This window comes from Vicia villosa, unplaced genomic scaffold (genome assembly GCF_029867415.1).
Source record: "Vicia villosa cultivar HV-30 ecotype Madison, WI unplaced genomic scaffold, Vvil1.0 ctg.000032F_1_1_3, whole genome shotgun sequence".
Classification (NCBI taxonomy): Eukaryota; Viridiplantae; Streptophyta; class Magnoliopsida; order Fabales; family Fabaceae; genus Vicia; species Vicia villosa.
In genome coordinates, this window is record NW_026704967.1 from 696,248 (window position 1) to 716,128 (window position 19,881).

Below are 19,881 nucleotides of genomic sequence, written 5' to 3' on the forward strand. Positions count from 1 at the left end.
CATCATAAGTTTCATCAAACTCAATGGATCTTGGGTGTTGATGGAGTGAAAACTCTAATCCACCAAAATGGATGATTGATTTTGATGATAACTTAATCAAAGCTTTAGTCCAATGTTTGAGTGTTTACAAGTTAATATCTTAATTTCCTTGAAACTCAAAAATAAAAAACAAAAAAACAAATCATTGCATTTCATGCATCATTATGCATTTGGTCCTACTTTCTAAAGAAGTTTTCCAGAGCCTTATTTCCTTTCTCCTGGTATCATCAGTACAACACTCTTACTAAGAAGAAATGGAAAGCATCAAACAAGAGATTCTCGAGCTCCGTGAAGAGGTGGTTACTCTGAAGGCTGGTATGAAGCATCTAACTACTCTGGTTGAGGATCTAGTTGCTGCCCAAGTCAATCCTCCTATGATGGAAGAAAGGATGGCAAAGGTCTTTCTTGAAACTCTGAACTCGTTCTTTCCCAAGGGGACGGTAGTCAGTACACCTGCTGACTTCCAGAGAGAGGTGGATATGAAAGCGCTTCTAGAAAAGGATGTCCGAAAGGAATGTTTGTTTGAAGAAGGTAACTCAGCTGGTAGTGTGAAGAAGTTTGGTAATGACTTTTCAAAGAAGATAATCAGGGGAGGAAACAATCATCACCAACATCAGCATGTTTCCTATGTCATTCCTGTATCCAATTCAGTTCATGCAATCCCAGATTATCAGCAGAGTACTCGTCAACAAGATTCTCCACCGAACGAGCAAAATCAACCTCAAAAGGGGAATTTTGATCCTATCCCCATGACTTACGCAGAATTGTATCCCGCTCTAATTCATAAGAAGTTGGTTCAACCAAGATCACCACCTCCAATTCCCGAGAAACTCCCTTGGTGGTACAATGCTAACGTCACTTGTGCTTTTCATCAGAATGCTCCTGGACATGACTTAGAGAATTGTTGGCCTCTAAAAAATGAAGTTCAAAGATTAATCCATGCTGGTATTTTGACTTTCCAAGATGTTGGTTATGATGTTCAAGCCAATTCTTTGCCAAAGCATGATTGAATCACTATTGATGGTAGCCTGAAGCTCGAAAGATGTTTCGTTCAGCATATGCCCAGATGGAGAGAGTTTTTCTCAGTTTTTAGTATTCTTATTGATTTCCATTTGTAATATTTCTTGTTTTTCAATGCATTGTTTGCATGTAGAAACTTGTTTATTTTTGAATGTTAATGCTAACACAATGATAATGCTTGTCTTGAAGTAATTCATTCGTTTCACTCATGTTTATTTGTTTTTATGCATTATGATACCAATTGCTTTTGCCAAATTCTTGCTTATGCAAAGATTGGAGGGAGGATGATGATCTGAAAACGCAAAATTTCTGGTTGTATGCTTTTGAATAAGACCCTGCTGATGATGTACAGGCATTGTTTCAAATTCCCAAACACCGGAGATATAAGGAAGATAATCCCTTGTTAACCCCTTTGAGCCTTGAAGTAGGAGTTTCTTTTCTAAACGAAAAAACCCTAATTTTAAACCTGGGGCAGGGTAGTCTTCAGTTAATTGGACCGAGTGTTCATATTTCAAAAAGGATTGTGCATCCAAAGGTCAAGCACGTCATATCCACATCAAAGGATGGATCATGGGAAACCACAATGGTTATTCCCCGCGCATCAAAAGGCTGGAAAATGTGAAACCACAATGGTTATCCTCCATACGCCAAGGAGCGAGGCAGTCACAACCCTCTCAACAAGTCAAGACAAAGTCAATGTCACACGATTTGTTCAAATCAAAAGAATAAAAAGGAAAGAAAAAAGAAAGAAGAAAAAAGCTCGCTAAGTCAAAAACTTGAAAACAAGTGACTTAGGCAAAAGTTAGAGCATCCCGTTGGACGACCAATTCAAAAGAATCAGTCCAGGCAAAAGTTAGGGAAATAAATAAATAAAAAAAAATTAAAAAAAAAAAAGAAAAGAGTGAAAAGTGAAGAGAAAAGACTACAAAGCAAAAGTCCTCAACAATGAACAAATCTGTGTGAATACAAAAATGAAGACAAGAGGGTGACTGCTACCCCAAGAAAGCTTCATTAGGTCCTTAATGGCACAAAATCCTTTTGAGAGATGAATACTCATGTTGAGTTAACTGAACATAGGACTGGAGAACATCACGAAGTTGGGGTGGGCTAAATAAACTTTGAGCCTAAAAATCTTTTTTCTGAAAACCGTGAACCAGGCCACGTTACAACCCTCAAAAGTCCTAATTGAAGCAGGGTTTATTTCGAAAGCATACTTAAACAAGAAAGCGTTCCTGACTCCTATCGGTTATGCTGAAAACTTGTGTTGGTATCATATGCAAAAAATAAAAAAAAATCAATGTCATCTCTTAACTAGTGATTCATTCACAAGGTTTTGTGACATCTTTTCAATAAAACTTCAAGACTTACATAATTGTTGCATTTTCATTATCATTCTCAGAATAAACATTTTTTTGCTTGTAAACATTTGTTTGACATCCAGGAAGTTTACATCTGATCATCAATAGAAAACTAAAACATTGCCAAGGGCATGTTATTTTCCCAGTATAATGCTTTTGCAAGTTTGATTACCATCATGGGGCAAAGCTCGAAGACTTTGTCGAGTAAAAGAATGTGCCAAGTTTAGTCAATCTGGGGCAGTTACGTCGAGATTTGACAAATCTCAAAAACGAAATCTGTTGATCTGGGGCAGATTATTCCAAGTCTTCATGACGCCAAGGGTCTCTGTGAACCTTTTTGAGGTAGTTTCCTTTCATAGACCATGTAATCTGGGGCAAGTTGTGAATCAGAAGTTACCTTGATCACCTCATTAGCCTGAAGAACAAAGGTTGTTGCCATGATCAATCCAGGGTATGTCACTCTCTACCAAGAAGTTTTGAGACAACGGTTGACTGTTGGGTTTTCTTTCTCACCTTGTGTTGAGTTTTGAACTAAAATCCCCCGCATGTTAACTTGGTTGCTTTGATGTTAACTTCTTAGTTCTTCTGCAAGTTCGGAATGGTGATTTTCTCCAAAGAAATTTTCTCTGATTTCCCATAATAGAGCTTGAAGTGTTGTCCAATATTTTTGTTAAGAAGAAGATGATCTGTAAACTCCTCGCAAAGATTGATAATCCCCACTGAGTTTGTTCCTCGTGGAAGAATTTTGCTTTGGTGTTCCTCTTCAGTGCAGTTGTCAGGATGGAATTAATCCCCAGTTGAGTTTATTCTTCAAGGGGCAAAGCTTTGTTTGACCGTTTCTATCCAGCTTGTTCTTGGAGTTGAACTTTGGTCTCTTACAATACTATTTTGAACCTCTCTAGGCTGGGAAACCTAGATAGAGAAGGCATTTTTTTTGCACCTCTTGAGGATTATGCTTTCCTCTATAATGGAGAACTTGTTTGTGATTGATGTTCCTATCAGATATCGAAAGATTTATTTTCCAGCAGTGATGTTATTGCACTCCCTTGGAATTTGTGCTTGAAAGCAAGGGGCAGGTTTTGACTTTGAGCAACTTGTGTTATCCCCATCATGTTTTGGTCGACAACAAATGGAAGCCTCTTTATTTGAGCAAGTTTGTATGTCTCCACATATTAATCTTATCTTCAAAGCAAGTGATAATCTCTCAGGCTTTATGAACTTCTTGATTCCAAATGGAAGAAGCTCAGCAAATGGTAAGTCACTTCAGTGTTAGTGACAGTTTGCATCCAAGTGGAAGAAGCTCAGCAAATGGTAAGTCTCTTCAGTGTAAGTGACAGTTTGCATCCAAATGGAAGAAGCTCTGCAAATGGTAGGTCCCTTCATCAGAAGTAACAGTTTGCATCCAGTTCCTTTTCTCAAGCCATGTCCTTGATTAAAGAAGAAGTTGATCCCTATTCTTAGCGGCAGCTTATTATTCTCAGTAGCTTATCGTCAACTATTGAGGCGATGATTCAATTCCCATCTACCTTCAACTATTGAGTTGGTAGCTTATCGTCAACTATTGAGGCGATGATTCAATTTTCTCTACCTTCGACTATTGAGTTGGTAGCTTATCGTCAACTATTGAGGCGGTAATTCAATTTGCTTCTACCTTCGACTATTGAGTTGGTAGCCTATCGTCAACCATTGAGGCGGTAATTCAATTTTCTTCTACCATCAACTATTGAGTTGGTAGTTTATCGTCAACCATTGAGGCGGTAATTCAATTTCCTTCTACCTTCAACTATTGAGTTGGTAGTTTATCGTCAACCATTGAGGCGGTAATTCAATTTCCTTCTACCTTCAACTATTGAGTTGGTAGTTTATCGTCAACTATTGAGGCGGTAATTCAATTCTCTTCTACCTTCAACCATTGAGTTGGTAGTTTATCGTCAACTATTGAGGCGGTAATTCAATTCTCTGCTACCTTCAACTATTGAGTTGGTAGCCTATCGTCAACCATTGAGGCGGTAATTCAATTTGCTTCTACCTTCAACTATTGAGTTGGTAGCTTATCGTCAACCATTGAGGCGGTAATTCGATCTTCTTCTACCTTCAACTATTGAGTTGGTAGCCTATCGTCAACCATTGAGGCGGTAATTCGATCTTCTTCTACCTTCAACCATTGAGTGGGTAGCTTATCGTCAACTATTGAGACGGTAATTCAATTTCCTTCTACCTTCAACTATTGAGTTGGTAGCTTATCGTCAACCATTGAGACGATGATTCAATTTCCTTCTACCTTCAACTATTGAGTTGGTAGTTTATCGTCAACTATTGAGGCGGTAATTCAATTTTCTCTACCTTCGACTATTGAGTTGGTAGCTTATCGTCAACTATTGAGGCGATGATTCAATTCTCTTCTACCTTCAACTATTGAGTTGGTAGTTTATCGTCAACCATTGAGGCGGTAATTCAATTTTCTTCTACCTTCAACTATTGAGTTGGTAGTTTATCGTCAACCATTGAGGCGGTAATTCAATTTCCTTCTACCTTCAACTATTGAGTTGGTAGTTTATCGTCAACCATTGAGGCGGTAATTCAATTTCCTTCTACCTTTAACTATTGAGTTGGTAGTTTATCGTCAAGCATTGAGGCGGTAATTTAATTTTCTCCTACCTTCAACTATTGAGTTGGTAGTTTATCGTCAACCATTGAGGCGGTAATTCAATTTTCTTCTACCTTCAACTATTGAGTTGGTAGCTTATCGTCAACTATTGAGGCGATAATTCAACTTCCTTCTACCTTCAACTATTGAGTTGGTAGTTTATCGTCAACTATTGAGGCGGTAATTCAATTCTCTTCTACCTTCAACTATTGAGTTGGTAGCCTATCGTCAACCATTGAGGCGGTAATTCAATTCTCTTCTACCTTCAACTATTGAGTTGGTAGCCTATCGTCAACCATTGAGGCGGTAATTCAATTCTCTTCTACCTTCAACTATTGAGTTGGTAGCCTATCGTCAACCATTGAGGCGGTAATTCAATTCTCTTCTACCTTCAACCATTGAGTTGGTAGTTTATCGTCAACTATTGAGGCGGTAATTCAATTTGCTTCTACCTTCAACTATTGAGTTGGTAGCTTTTCGTCAACTATCGAGGCGGTAGTTCAATTTTCTTCTACCTTCAACTATTGAGTTGGTAGCTTACCTTCAGTGGAACGTTGGTATATGTTATCGTCAGCGGTACAGCGGTACATCTCTTCATATCATCAGTGGTACGACGGTGTGTTTTCTGTTAAAGGAAGATTGGCATTCTGATTCAGGATGCATACTTTCTCATCCCCAGTGAAAGAGGATGTTCCCCTTTTCTCATCCCCAGTGAAAGAGGATTCTATAACCTCTCTGACGCGAAGTGTTTTCCCCAGAGAAATTTCTTTCCCTACCAAAGTTTCATCTCTCCAACAAAGTCTTGCCTTCCCCAGTGGATTTATGCCAGCAAGACATTTGTTTTCCCCAGCGGAGTTATAGCAAGACATTTGTTTTCCCCAGTGGAGTTCCTTTTACTCCCCAATGTAGTCATGTTTCATCATCATCATAAGCATTCATTAACATTGCATTGCATCTTAGGATCAAAAATTGTGTTTTATATATTTAAGTCTCTTCGATTTTGTCAAAACGAAGATTTCCAATCATCGTATCTCCAAATCGAAGAAACTTAAATAGGGGCATCTGTCATACCCCAATTTTTGACCCTAAGATCCTATATCATTCATATCCCAATCACTAATCAAGAGCTTCACTTGGAAGTTTGTTTATGGTGTTGCACTCACCTCATCAATCAGAGGGACCATCAAGCACCAATGATTGTTTACCTTGTATGCATATTATACTAACCCAAATACCAAAAATATTGCTTTGTTTCTTTGTAGGCTTTTGTTTTGTAGGTACCAAGCCAAGACATGCAATAAACAAGGCATTTTTCACATTTTTGACTGGTGAAATCGATTTCCCTACTGGGTAAATCGATTTCCCTGCAGCAATCTTCAACAAAATCACATTCTGGACAGCATGAAATCGATTTCCCTCCTGGGTAAATCGATTTCCCTAGTGTATTTTGCGCCAAATTCTCTTCTGGAACAGAGTGAAATCGATTTCACTCCTGGGGAAATCGATTTCCTTCAGGCGAAATTCAAAAAAAATAGAGAGGGAAGCTTGATTTGATTTTGGCACCTATTTTCTTTGACCATTTTTGTCATTTTTACCAATTTTCCACCTCATCAAAATAATTCTCCTCATTAAACCCACTTAAACCCCATTTTACCACTTTTTACCATTTAATTGCCACTTTAATCACCAATTAAACACAAGCTAATTACCAAATGCAAAAAGACCAAATTACCACTACTCTTGCTCTCATCCTATAAATAGAGCCCACTACTCTCTCATTTCTCAAGCTTTGATAGCCAAAAAAGTTCTTGCAAATTCATTTCTCAAGCTTTTGAGAGCCAAAAAACCTCTTGCAATTTCTCTCCTCATTCCTACCAAATTCACCAAAGCTCTTCATTCTTTCATAAAGTTTGTGAGTTACATCTTGAACCTCACAAACTTTGAGCTAAACCACCATCCATTTCATTTTTTTCTTCAATTGTTGAGAGATCAAGATTTGTGTTGGTGATTCTTGAAGTAGATCCAAGTTTTGTTCAAGATTTGGTAAATTTTCTTCATCCTTTTTGTATATCATGATGTAGATATTTGTTGCTTGTGTGTGATGCATCTTTGATGCTATATTGGTGCTATTTGATGGTGATTTGATGGAAAATTCGTGCTCCAATTGATGTTTGATCATAAGGTGTTTGCACATTTGTTCAAGTCAAGTTTTATGCCTCTAAATGCTGTTTTTGCTGATTTTTACACTGAGGAAATCGATTTCCTTAAGGCTGAAATCGATTTCCTGCTGAGCGTGACTTGTTTTTTTTGAAAACTGCACTATGGAAATCGATTTCCCTCTGCATGAAATCGATTTCCTGCTGGCAGAATGTGGTTTTTTGCCTTTTTTATGCTTGTTTTGGTTTCCTACTTCCTCCACTTCATTAATATCATTGGATCTAGGATGTTGATAGGTTTGAAATGACCTAATCCATAATATTACATGAATGATATTAATGATAGTGTGAGTTGATTATCTTTTGTGAATTTTATTCTTCTTCCTCCATTTCATTAATATCATTGGATCTAGGATGTTGATAGGTTTGAAAGAACCAAATCCATAATATTAGATGAATGATATTAATGATAGTGTGAGTTGATTATCTTTATGCATTTTATCTTCTTCTTCTTTTTTTCTTTTGATCGATGAAAGTCTTAATGCTTTGAGAATTCTTATGGATTCTTAGTGAAGACTAGATCGTTACCTATTTTCTTTTCGTGCGGTATTGCTTTCGGAAGGCGATCTACATATCGTTCTTCTCGCATACATTAGCACATAAAGTTTTGACCGGCCTCGTTGTAGGGTGATTTCTACATAAATCACTTGGCGATCTGCTTAACATAGCGCAATATTTCGTGTCCCGAATCAAAAAGATCAAACATGGAAGAGAATTGTATGCGGTTGATTTAAGACTTGTGGAGGTTTTTATCGTGTAGTCGCTATGATTTTATCAAGCTTCTGATAAGCCCCATTGACTTTAAATCCGAGTACATCATTCACTCACCATAGATCTTCCTACTAACTTTGATAACATACTTGACAAGTTTCAAGATGGTTATCTTTAACATTTAACAACTAACTTTAATTTCCGCACCTTTTATATTACCGCTCTTTACATTACCGCTCTTTATATTACCGCTCTTTATATTTCTCGCTTTATCGCTTTACTTTATCATTTCATCATATTTACTTTCCGTCATTTTCTCTTTGTCCACTTGGACATATGTTTATGCTTCTGTTATTTTTCTTTTGTCCACTTGGACCATACTTTATCTTTTCTTGCTAAAACACTAATAAATAACCAAAATCTAAAAAATACATAAGGCTCTCTTTGGACTATCAGTTACTATCCCTAGCGCTTTGGAGATTCGGACTTATGGACCTAGTACCTCTGGACTCATTCTATTACTATCCTGTGATTGTTCTGTCTGTCTGGCATTGTTCTGTTGTATGTTTATGTGTGCAGGTATTTCCTTGAAAGCCCTTGATGGTTAATTCCAAGGCATTGATATAAGGATTTTACCCGAAAACAGCCGTTACTCTGCCCGATTTTTGTCAGAATTTTAATGTGCTTAATGCAAAGTGGTGCTAAGACAATAAGTTCATCTGGATCCCCAAGCGTTAATGTGTTGGTATTGATAAATCCAAAGGATGGGAAAACTACCTTGGCTCTTAATGTCAAGTGTTGGCTTCTTATTTGGTTAGACCGTTTCTTTCCTTAGCTTTTATTTTATGCATTAGGTTAGCCTCTTCATCTCCTCCCATTCTTAAATTTTCAAAATCTTCTCCCTTTTTCCAAAATATTCTTATGTTTGCAAACCTTTTCAAAACTTTTTTTTCTTTTCTTAAAAATATCTTTCGCCCTTAGTGGCTTTTCTTCAAAAGTTTAGACACCGTTAATTGTCGAAACGAGTGGTTATACCCCACGATTTTGAAATTGATTGATAATAACGAGATCTTTTCCGCGTGAGAGAGCTAGTGGCATACTCGTCGATTTTATCCGAGTTGGCGCCCTTCTTTCATTTGCGATGCAAAGAACTTGTTTGTTCTCATGCTCAAGATCAATGGCTGAGTATTTCTCTCTAACGACAACAAAGTGTTTATTCGTTTTTAAAATGTTTTTTCCCAAAAGCGGAACTACATTAGCTCTGACTTCTCCATTGCACCGAGGAGGTATGTAGGCCCAAAGCTTAACGCTTTGCCGAGCTTATTTTAAAAATAAAACAAACCGTTTTTTAACACACACACACACAGATTTTCAAAAAGGTTCCCGTGGAGTACCACGGATATGAGGGGTGCTTTAAACCTTCCCCTCATATAATCAACACCCGAACCTGAGTTCTCTTTCTTGTTTTAAAAACAAAACTTTGGGTTTTACGTTCTTTTCCCTTTTCCTTTGAAAAAATAAAGCGCGGTGGCGATTTCAAACGGAATATTGATTCGAGTCAATCCCATGGCTTCGATATCAGATTTTCCCCGCTACAGTAGTCATCCCCTTTCTCTCTCATCTCTACTTCTCCCCTTATCCGATTCAAACCCTAAATGTGCTGACATCGAAATTTCTCTTCCCAACGTTACGAGAAAGATACTTTATGTAAGGTAAGGGTTTCTTCGATTCTTCTGGAGATGAACTCAAGGCGTGGGATGCTGAGTTTGTCAAGGTTAGGGTTTCTTCGATTCTTCATGTTCTTGTGATTTCAATTTCATGGCTTTTTTTCTTTCTACTGAGACATTTTTGATTTCCGCTCTTTATTGTTGCTGATAAACCAATCTTTCGTTGATAGAGGTAGAGAGGTAGTGTAAAGGTGAGATTGATAAACGTTTGTTCAATATTATGTTCATTTCATTTGACATAGCTTTCACTTCTAAGTTGTTATAAAACTTTTGTTCAATGTTGATTTTAATGGCTTGTGTTTTGTTTTCTCGGTTACGGTGGTTACATACAATACATTTACTCCGATGGTGATTTCGCCTTTTTGTCTTAGTGTTGATGTTGTTGTTCATAGTATCTCCTGAAATAAAATCAATATACAACAAAAAATTTATATAAAGGTAATTTTGTTGCTATATTTTGAAATTTCCTTTATTACGTTTATAATCGAATTCGGTATGTTAGTTAGTGACGCACATGTGTTTGTATCCCTGCAGCATCTTCAAGAGCCTGACTCATATGTTGGTGAAGTTGTCAAAGTTATCGGCAAGAACATAATGTTGGTCAAGGTCAGCTAATTTTCTGTTCTAATTTGGATTCCATGGCATTTATTTTTGAATTTTTCTGATATGATTCTTATGATATCAAAACAATTCCATACTGACATGTATTCCAAAGTTGGAGTCGTAAATTGCGGTTATCTTAGTGGTTTATTAATTAAAAGCGAAGTGGAATACGTGGACGAGATGTATGATATGAATTTCGATTCTGCAGGGTCTGTTGTGATATTGCTGCAATCTATATCGAAGATCAATCTACAGGGTGATGAGGTGGATTATATAGGTACACTCCACCAATATTTATGTTCTAAGGTTTGAAAATATGTTCTGATAGCCAATATCTAATGATGTTTTTCAGCAATCAATCCTATTATGATGATGTTCTTTTGCGATCAATCCTTTCTGATGTTATCATATTCTTTGGATTGTGCTGTACTTCTGATTTTGCATGGGAGACTTCTAACTTGGTACTTGATAGGGGTTCATTTTTGGGGGGGGATGATTTTACTAATTGAAAAGAACATTTCTCTTAAATTACTGTGTAATAGGTGTGCCTTAAATTACTGATAAACAAAGTAACCTCTTTTCTTGGTCTTAAGTGAGATTTGCAAAATTTATCTTTAGTGTTTCTGACAAATAACTTCCATACACCTTATGCTGTTTACACCAGGGTTTGACCACTACTAAATTTTGTTGAAATTGCAGCATGAGATGCTGGCTTGGCATATGTTAGAGGCTTGTAGTTTCAGGTATTTTCAATTTTATTTCATAAGCTGTTAGAGGTTCTTTGACGTCACATAGGTGTTGTCAAATTAGAAGTTTAATTTAACTTCGACTTTAAGGTTAATAGAATTGGCAACAGTGTTTGTGGTGTCATTCTGTAAGTTATAAGGTTCTTTTATGTGGTTAGTTTGGATGCATTGCAGGAAGATTATCTTTAGGAAGAGCAACATATTGTCAAAGAAAATACTGAGAATATGATATTCTTAACATGGTAGATGTAATATTTTCTCTACCTATGGTAGTGACTGTATGGCTAGATTTATTCTTATAAGACATGAAAATAATGTGATTATACAATTACCCTTAGTGAGTGTCTTTACACTTATAATGAACCTAAATCAAACGATAGTCATTTTAAGATTTGTTTATTTTATGAAAATATTTATGTTGTATTTTTATCGGAACGCTGTTGTTCCCTCTATGCTCTACATTCGTAGTAACATCGTTCAATGATCATCATAAGCCTATTGTGATTTCACTCCCCAAAACCTCCTTGCAGCATTAGTGATTACCCACCATCTTGAGTTTGTTGTAATTTCAGTTATAAACCCCAATTCTTCAAATTATTATCACCTTCAAGTGTCCACTCGAGGAGCATGTGAGAAACTGATTTTTAAGCAGAATTGAGGTTGTTGAGTGTGATGAGAAACCGATTTCTAAGAAGCATTGAGGTTGTTGAGTGTGGAAAAGAAAAGGTAAACTGATGGTTTACTGATGGTTTAGTAATTATGGGTGGTAGGCATATCATAAATATGAAAGGGTTATCGGAGCACTTATTGAAATAAATATTTATAAAAAAGGCTTGAATAAGTTGCAAAGTATGATATGTGAAAAGCTTGAATAAGTTGCAAAGTATTGAAATAAATGTACTATACCTTTCAATTTTTTAATCTTAAACTGAAAGAGCTTCATTAAGTTTCTTAATGGATTATTTCCATTGTATGAATGAACGATATTTTTTTCACATTTGGTTATTCTTATTGAGAATGAAGCAGATTGCTATTGGAGCTTTGACCGTGCGAGGCGGAGGCGGAGAATGGTACGCTAGACATATCATGCAGGACAAAATTTTCATGTTCTTTTCTTTGTGTTCACCCTTTATAGTTTATATCATGCAGGAGAATTTCCTGTTCTGTTCAAATGCACATTTTCCTGTTCCTTCTGTCCCTATGGCGCAGTAACTATAGCTGATGCATCCGAAAAATCATTTTGCGAGTAACCGTCAAACAGTTGGGAAGGAGACGACGATAATTCGGATCACTGACATTCAAAAACAAAGGCTTCCCGGGATTTGACTTATCTCATAAATTCAAGAGTGAATTCCTCGCCCGTCTGTATCGAGAAATGATGTACAGGTTTAACTTCTTATGCATTGAGATTGTACGGTCTTCTACTCGGATAAATTTCATTCATCTGGTCCTGCATTACTGACTGTGATCCAGGCTGGTATTCATTTCTAAGATCCATTCTTGCCTATAATACGTTTTCTAGAGTCTCTATTGTTGAATCACACCATCATTTTTCTTACAAGAAGAATTCATTGAATGTTTAAGCCAAAAACAAGTTCTAAGCTTTTAGTAACAGACCAGTAAAACTATATAGAAACTTGAAGCAGCATTGGCAATCTTGGAAACTCTCAAGAACTGTTGAACCTATAAAGAACTTAGCTGTAAACAGAAAGAAATCAAGACAACTTTTAGTAACAAATTAACATGCAATAATATTTTACATAAATGGAAACCGATATGCTTGCTATTTATAAATGCGAAAACAATACATGTAAGCCACATTCAGATTCAATATAAAAGTTTACAAAATGATAGCACATTATTTTAATGTAAGTATGTAACCGAGACTTGAATGAATATATGTATCAGATCATGCAAGCTTGATTACGAATATGTGTCTTATATATGTTTTCAAATAAATTAAACATCTACTCCTGCCACAGCTACTATAATTTTGGAAACTTGTAAGCTTTTCACTCAATAGTCTAAAAGTGTGTTTGGTTCTATATTAGTGATTTTTTTTAAAAAAAAAAATAGTCTAAAAGTGTGTTTGGTTCTATATTAGTGATTTTTTTTTAAAAATGTTTTCGGTTATGATTGATTTTATAATTATTATATATAAACAATAACTAAACCTTATCCAATATTCTAAGATATGAATAATCTTCACCTATGGCATTAGAAGAATTGGATTTTTTTTCAATTTCTCCTATTATTTCAATAAAATATGAGATGTTTGGAATAATTTATAGTCTAAATTGTATTATACAATAAAATTTATTATATAATCTTTTATAATTGCATTTAAATAATTTATATATCAATTAAAATTGAAAAATATTCATCTAAGAATTTTTCACAGGACATTGTCACTACAATATCTTTTTTATTTCAATCAACAAAATATTTTAAATATTTATAATTAGCATAAACTCATTATTTTCATGGGACACTATCACCACAATACTTTTTTTATTTAAACAACAAAATATTAAAAATATTTATAATTATTAGTGATATTTGTAAATATTTAGTTATTAGACATATTAAATTTATCATGTTGGTGATTTAATAAATATTTAGTTATTACAATTCTACTATATATAGATTCATTTCATCTATATTATGTATTGTGAATCTTAAATTAACATTTTTCATTCAAATTTTTAAACTTCTTTTTTTGCGTTTATAATATATTATTCATTTTAAGATTTGATTTACCCGTGCGGACGCACGGGTCTTCTACTAGTTTAGAATCTAAAATATACCAAATATAAAGTATAACAAAGTAATTTTTCTAAGTTTGCATTTGAATTCTAAAATCCAAACACTTAAAAAACACACGTTGAACATGAAATTAAATGACACTTGTAACAATTAGAATATTTTCAGAGAAATTTTGGCGAAATAACTTCACAAAGTTTTTTGCACGAATTTTAGTAACAGCTTTACTATGTTGACACCATTTTTACTTACACCGTATCCTACACCTTAAATAAAAACAAACCAAAATGATATGGCACAAAAACAAAAATAGTATATATTATTTAAAAATGAAGTTATACTACAAGAAAATAACAAATTAGCTACCAAATATTTGCTAGAGCTGTTAATTCAAGGCAATTCCTAGCTGATTGCATATGATTCTACTTCAAAAATTAATTTCATAGCTAAATTTAACAACTTTGCTATTTTTATAATTCAATATAATATTACGCAAATTAAATAAATGAATAAGTTTAACAAATTTATAATTCGCTCAGTTGTTTTGTTTATAAGAAAAAGAAATTTTGAATAAAAAATTAAAAACAAAATCAATTTTGTGAAATAAAAGTAAAATGATTTATAAGAACAAAATTATTTTAATTTATTTTTCTCTCTCCTCTCGCGCTTCATCGCACCACCGGTTTTCTCTTGCACTTCATCGCACCACCGTTTCAAAACCTAAAGGATGTTGCAGCTTTCGCAAAACATCTAAATTTCATTCTCGTTCTCTGACCACAACCATTTCTATGTGAATCACTTTTTCTCATAAGCGCTTAATCTCACTCGCTCTCGTTCTCTGATTCGCAATACATCTATCCGATCTTCCCTAATCGTTGTATTTTTTCCGATCTATATCATCACTCTCCATTTTGCTTATTCTAAAGAATTGACAGTGCCTAACACTATCACTTATTTGTACTTGATTTTTAGGGTTCCTGTTTCAACGGTGTCTCGCGAGGCAATCTCCATGATAGTAAGTGAAGAATTATCGTCGATGAAGGTGTAGGTGTGAAATTTCCAATTTATATATTTCTCAGTCCGTTTTCTTTTGTTAGATTGATCAATTTGATTTCTGTTCTTTGATATTTGACTGATAGAATATATAATTTTTTAATGTAGAATTTGAGAGAATATTTGACTTGAAGATTGCAAGTGAGAGAATCTCAAGAGTTTTTTGACAATTCAAAAGTATTCTCACATCATTGGTGGAGAGGTTTGTATTGTTCTCTAGAGTTGGTCTAGTGAAAATACCAAGATTTTTCTTTATTGTTCTCTAGAACTGTCTAAGTATTGATTTGAACATAGGAAGTTCCTATGATAGACTTGGGAAGTATTAAAGACTAAGGACATTGTATAGGGTTGGTAACTTATAGAGACTAGAGTAGAGTTATTGATAGCGGCCGCTATCGGCGCTATCCCGAGATATCGGTCCGGAGTGGTGACCCTCCGCTATTTGATGTTTAGCGGCCGCTATTTGATGGTTTCAGCCTAGTAAGAGGAAGATCTAATAATTCAATGGTGGACTATCATGCTGCCACTCGATAAATAATTGGTCACCACACTTCCAATAATTGTTCCTTAGTAATCATTTATAAATCTGATTAGAAGTCATAATTTATCCTCTGGATGCTTGCTTGTGGTTTTCTTTTTAAGGTCCTGTGAATCATGTACGTATCCATTATGTTAGATTAAGTTTGAACATCTATTTTAACATTTCAGAGCATTGCGGAAGCTTCTGTTCATTTGCCTACATCAGTAGATCAGAAAGTTGTTGAAGGTCCTGTGGTTTTTATGTTGCTTACAATTTGTGCTAAGCTTGTATTATATAAGTATCTTTCATTACCTATGTAGCCCAGAAACTTCAATGTAGTGTTCGATACAGCTGCAATGTTTTAGTATTAGTATCATTTTCGGTGTCCGTGTTTTCTAAGTTACTACTACTCTGACTTATGGTTGTGAATGTGAATTTCTTTGTTGACAGTTTGGAATTAGAGAGTATAGTAATCAGAGAGACTGTGATTCCTGAACCAGATTACACGATTCCAGTTGAGTATTTTATTCCATTTCCTTGTATAAGCAGATTCATAAATGATCTAAATTATTGATAACATAAAATTTTTCTATCAGGTGAAGCTGGCGGGTAGGCTTACACAGATAATCTAGTGCCTGCTGTACATGTTAGTCTCCTTGGATTGCTTTTGTTATTCCAGGTGATTATTAGAAGATAGTGTAATTAAGAAAGGTGCAAACTAGCTTGATGATCCAAGTACCCTTTTTAAAAGTGGCTAGACCAATATTTTGAAGTCTAATTTCTCATTGACTGCGTGAATGCAGCTATAGTTTCCAACTGCAGTGAAATAGTTAACTGCAGCTTAATTTGTTAACTGCAAGCTTGTATCCTATGGTTCTCAATGATGTTAGCTGTAGTTTTGATTTATTGTATGTCCAACAATAGTAAAAGTTAAAGAAGTATCCTCATGTTCTAGTTAAATGCATGTCTTGGTTTGTTGATATATATGATTAAGTGTTTCAATCATGATTTTAATTTCTGATTTTTCTCCAGATATTATGAAGGAGATTTTTAGTTCTTGGCCTGAGGTTAGATGTATCAAAAAAACACATCAAAAACATAACGTGGGGTTATGTCATAATTAACGCTTATCATACAAGGGCATTATCTTCATTTATATTTTCTTTCCAGACAGACACGCTCGCATTCCATCCCAGACAGAGTCACCGTTTCTTTCTTGTTGAGTGATCCCAAGAGCCTCTCAAAAACTCCAACTTTGCAACACGATCATTGCACAAATCATGGATTCTACATGTGAGTAATTCTATCTTCTATGAATCATTCAAAAACAATTTATTTATTTCTTTTTGGTTGAATGAATCCTCAATGATTTTCTTAGCTAAAAATGTTTTGAAGAAATTCTGGTCAATTGCATTAAAAACCACATATGATCAATTACAGAAAAAGTGGGGATTTTCTGAATATTCACCAAATATTCTCGAAAGAAATGTGATGGCCGTGAATTTTCCAGCGTGATTGACCTGGGTCAATTGTCTTATACAGTCCTCGGATGTTTAAATTCATGTGTATAATGTTTTTATCGTTGTTGTGCTTAGTTTCGTGTTGTTTCTAATTACTAATGTTTTGTGGAAATGCATTTTGTGCAGAGAATAATTATTGTGCATTGGATTCTGGTTGAAGGATTGAAGTTGGATTGTGAGTAGAGGAGGATGGGTTGTTGGGAATGTGTTTTGAAGATTTGGAACAGCTTACTGACCATTACTGGTCTAGCAATGGTTGGATACGGGATTTATCTGCTTGTTCATTTCGGTAAAGCTCCGGATAACTCACTGATTGTTGCTAGTGTTAGTGATGATCAAACTTATGTTTTACTTGGCCGACCGATGCTTATGGCTTTGCCTCTTTCCAAAAACTTTTTTGATGATTTGCCCAGGGCCTGGTATGAATGTTGATCCCCCTCTCTTGCTTGTTTTCAATTTTCTTTAGAATAGTATCTTTGATCATGTAGAGAGAAGACATGTAGATTATGTAGTAGGAAGAGTAGATCAAATAGAGAGAAGTCAAACAACTAGTGGTAGAGAAGTTATAAAGAAAAATCCCAGGATTAACGATTTGGATAGAAACATGGTTTTATATAAAACATTATGGCGAAAGTTGATCCATGTAACCGAACCCACTTAGTGGGATAAGACTGGATCGTTGTTGTTGTTGTAGTATCTCTGATTGAAGTCTAGGCATTTGAAAGTAAAAAACTATTCAACTTACTTTGGAAAAAATAATGAGTAAAATTCATTTAGGTACAACTACCATTATGAGTAACAATAACATGACATGTAATATAAGGTTTCTATTGTCAGTAGCTATGTGTAGACCTGCCAATGCCGATTGATCGTATTTATGTGATAGTTAGAAGCATGCTTCATTATTTGGTGTAATCAATGAATTACTTTTTTTTGCTAGTGTTGATGAAACAAACTTAAAATGAAATTTATTTACTATCCACATCACACACCAGGTGTGAGTTAGAAATTACCTCTATTTCTTCAACGTGTAGTTATTTTCAGACCTACTAGTGATATCTATTTAATTGTTGCTAGTGTTGATGAAACAAACTTAAAATGAAATTTATTTACTATCCACATCACTACATTGAAGCTTGTAAATCGAATTGTGGAAGCACTTATTACTCGTGAGACATGAACTGTCTTTATCAAAGATAAAAAGTTCAAACTGCAGTGCATATGGGTGTCAGAGGATATATTACATCAGTGGTGGACGAGATATTACAAGTTGATCCAACTTTATTGAAAGAGTGCGATAAGAAGGGTAATACAACTCATCATATGGCCACAAGGAAAGGCCAGTCATAGGTTAAACTCAATTTGTTGAACGATTTTCTCTCTATTTGTATTTTTGCCGCCTTTTACTGGAAAATGGTTCCTTTGACAGATTAAATATAAATCTGGTTCAATATAAATCTGATTAAATATATGAATAGTAAAAAGTATTATTACATGTATTGACTCTGCAGTAATCATATTTTCCTAGTAAATAGAGTATCGTACAAAGTGAAAAATTTCAAGTGTTTCTTATATGGTAACCTGTAGAGGCTTTAGGTTTTTTGTGTTTTAGTTAGGTTCTGCAGTGTTACAGTTTTACTACAGAGTGGTAACATAAAGCTACTTTTGGATGCTTAATCCTCCAATGGTAGAATTAGAAGACAAAGAGTATCAAATTCTTTGACATAACATAAGTACATCACTGATGCAACTGTTTTTAGACTCATAAGTTATGGATACACACGTGGATAAAGGCAAAGCTGGTTTTCAACATGCATAAATATAAATTAAGAAGTATAAAAGAATAAGATGTGGGCACCAGATTGACAACAGTTGAAAATTGCATGTTAGAACTGATTTCTTGAATTAACAAGTGGGTTGACTTATTTTCATTCATTACTTTCATATTTTATGATTTTATAGGTGACGATTGAGTCAAGGGTCCTGCACTTTGTGATCTTCCAGGACTTTTCCTTCATCAAATGTGAAACCGCCAAAATCTCAGGTGTAACCTTTGTCACTTTTTCAATAGGATCATTCATTATCCTTCTAAATCTCAAACCTTTTTAATCCTATATCTAGTTTTTATGATCTATGATGTTACATTTGTGTTAAGTAATAGGTCAGGAATATTTTCGCTGCTTTTGCCAACTTTCCTAACAGAATTCGGTTGCGCCAACCTGCCGGTGAGTTATATTGATCTCTATTTATTTTGTAGTTTTTACTTTTTACTGTTATAAGTTTTTTTCTTCAAGTATTTTGTATTTTACTGGTAGGGACAACTATATTTTGTCTTTAACAAGTATTAATTTTCTTAACAACTTTTTTTGCTTATGATATTTTTCCTTTTCATCTAGGTACTATATTTTGCGAGCCCATAATATGTCGCAATCTACCCAAAATTATTCTCGGGAATGTCTTAATTGTATTTTGATTCTTAATGAAGTTGAAATATTGCAGAGCACCAATTGAAGCTTACTTTCAATTTACAAGATGGAAAGATCCATTTGTAATGGAATGCATACTTTTGGTGAGGCAGTCTTTAACCCGTATGATACTCATTAGATATAAATACTTTGTTGTTAGTTGTTTCGTTAAATCTGATGTAATGTCGAACATGCTTCAATGTGAGTAGTTTCAATTGTCAAGTGAGATAATCAAATGTGAGAAATTTCAATTGAAGAGTGAGATAATCAAATGTGAATAGTCTAATCTAGTTCAAATCTAATTTTTGGAACCATAGTTATAATTTGTGAAGTTGAAATAAAATAGAATATGATTTTGATGTATTTTAGTTTTGTGAATAATATTATAAAATTATTAATTTTTAACAATGTTTACGAATGATTATTTACAATCTAGTATAACTACTGTTGAGTAGAATTAATTATACAAAAATTTGATCCAGGGTAATTTGTT

General features: G+C 34.6%; 2 long non-coding RNA genes across 17 annotated transcripts; both read left to right on the forward strand.

The window, feature by feature from the left end:
* The first annotated feature begins 9,594 nt into the window (after positions 1 to 9,594).
* LOC131622578 (uncharacterized) lies at positions 9,595 to 12,933 on the forward strand. Of its 2 annotated transcripts, none has more exons than XR_009289934.1 (4): positions 9,595 to 9,765; positions 9,889 to 10,324; positions 10,530 to 12,137; positions 12,203 to 12,933. It is a non-coding gene; the product is annotated as an uncharacterized LOC131622578 (long non-coding RNA). The 2 variants fall into 2 exon arrangements; XR_009289933.1 differs by having other exon boundaries at positions 12,217 to 12,933.
* A 1,558-nt stretch (positions 12,934 to 14,491) lies between these two features.
* LOC131622579 (uncharacterized) lies at positions 14,492 to 19,881 on the forward strand. Of its 15 annotated transcripts, none has more exons than XR_009289942.1 (6): positions 14,492 to 15,917; positions 16,000 to 16,696; positions 17,050 to 18,273; positions 18,886 to 18,967; positions 19,079 to 19,148; positions 19,320 to 19,881. It is a non-coding gene; the product is annotated as an uncharacterized LOC131622579 (long non-coding RNA). The 15 variants fall into 15 exon arrangements; XR_009289944.1 differs by having other exon boundaries at positions 19,085 to 19,148; XR_009289948.1 differs by having other exon boundaries at positions 14,492 to 15,085; positions 15,592 to 15,649; positions 15,854 to 15,917; positions 17,050 to 19,148.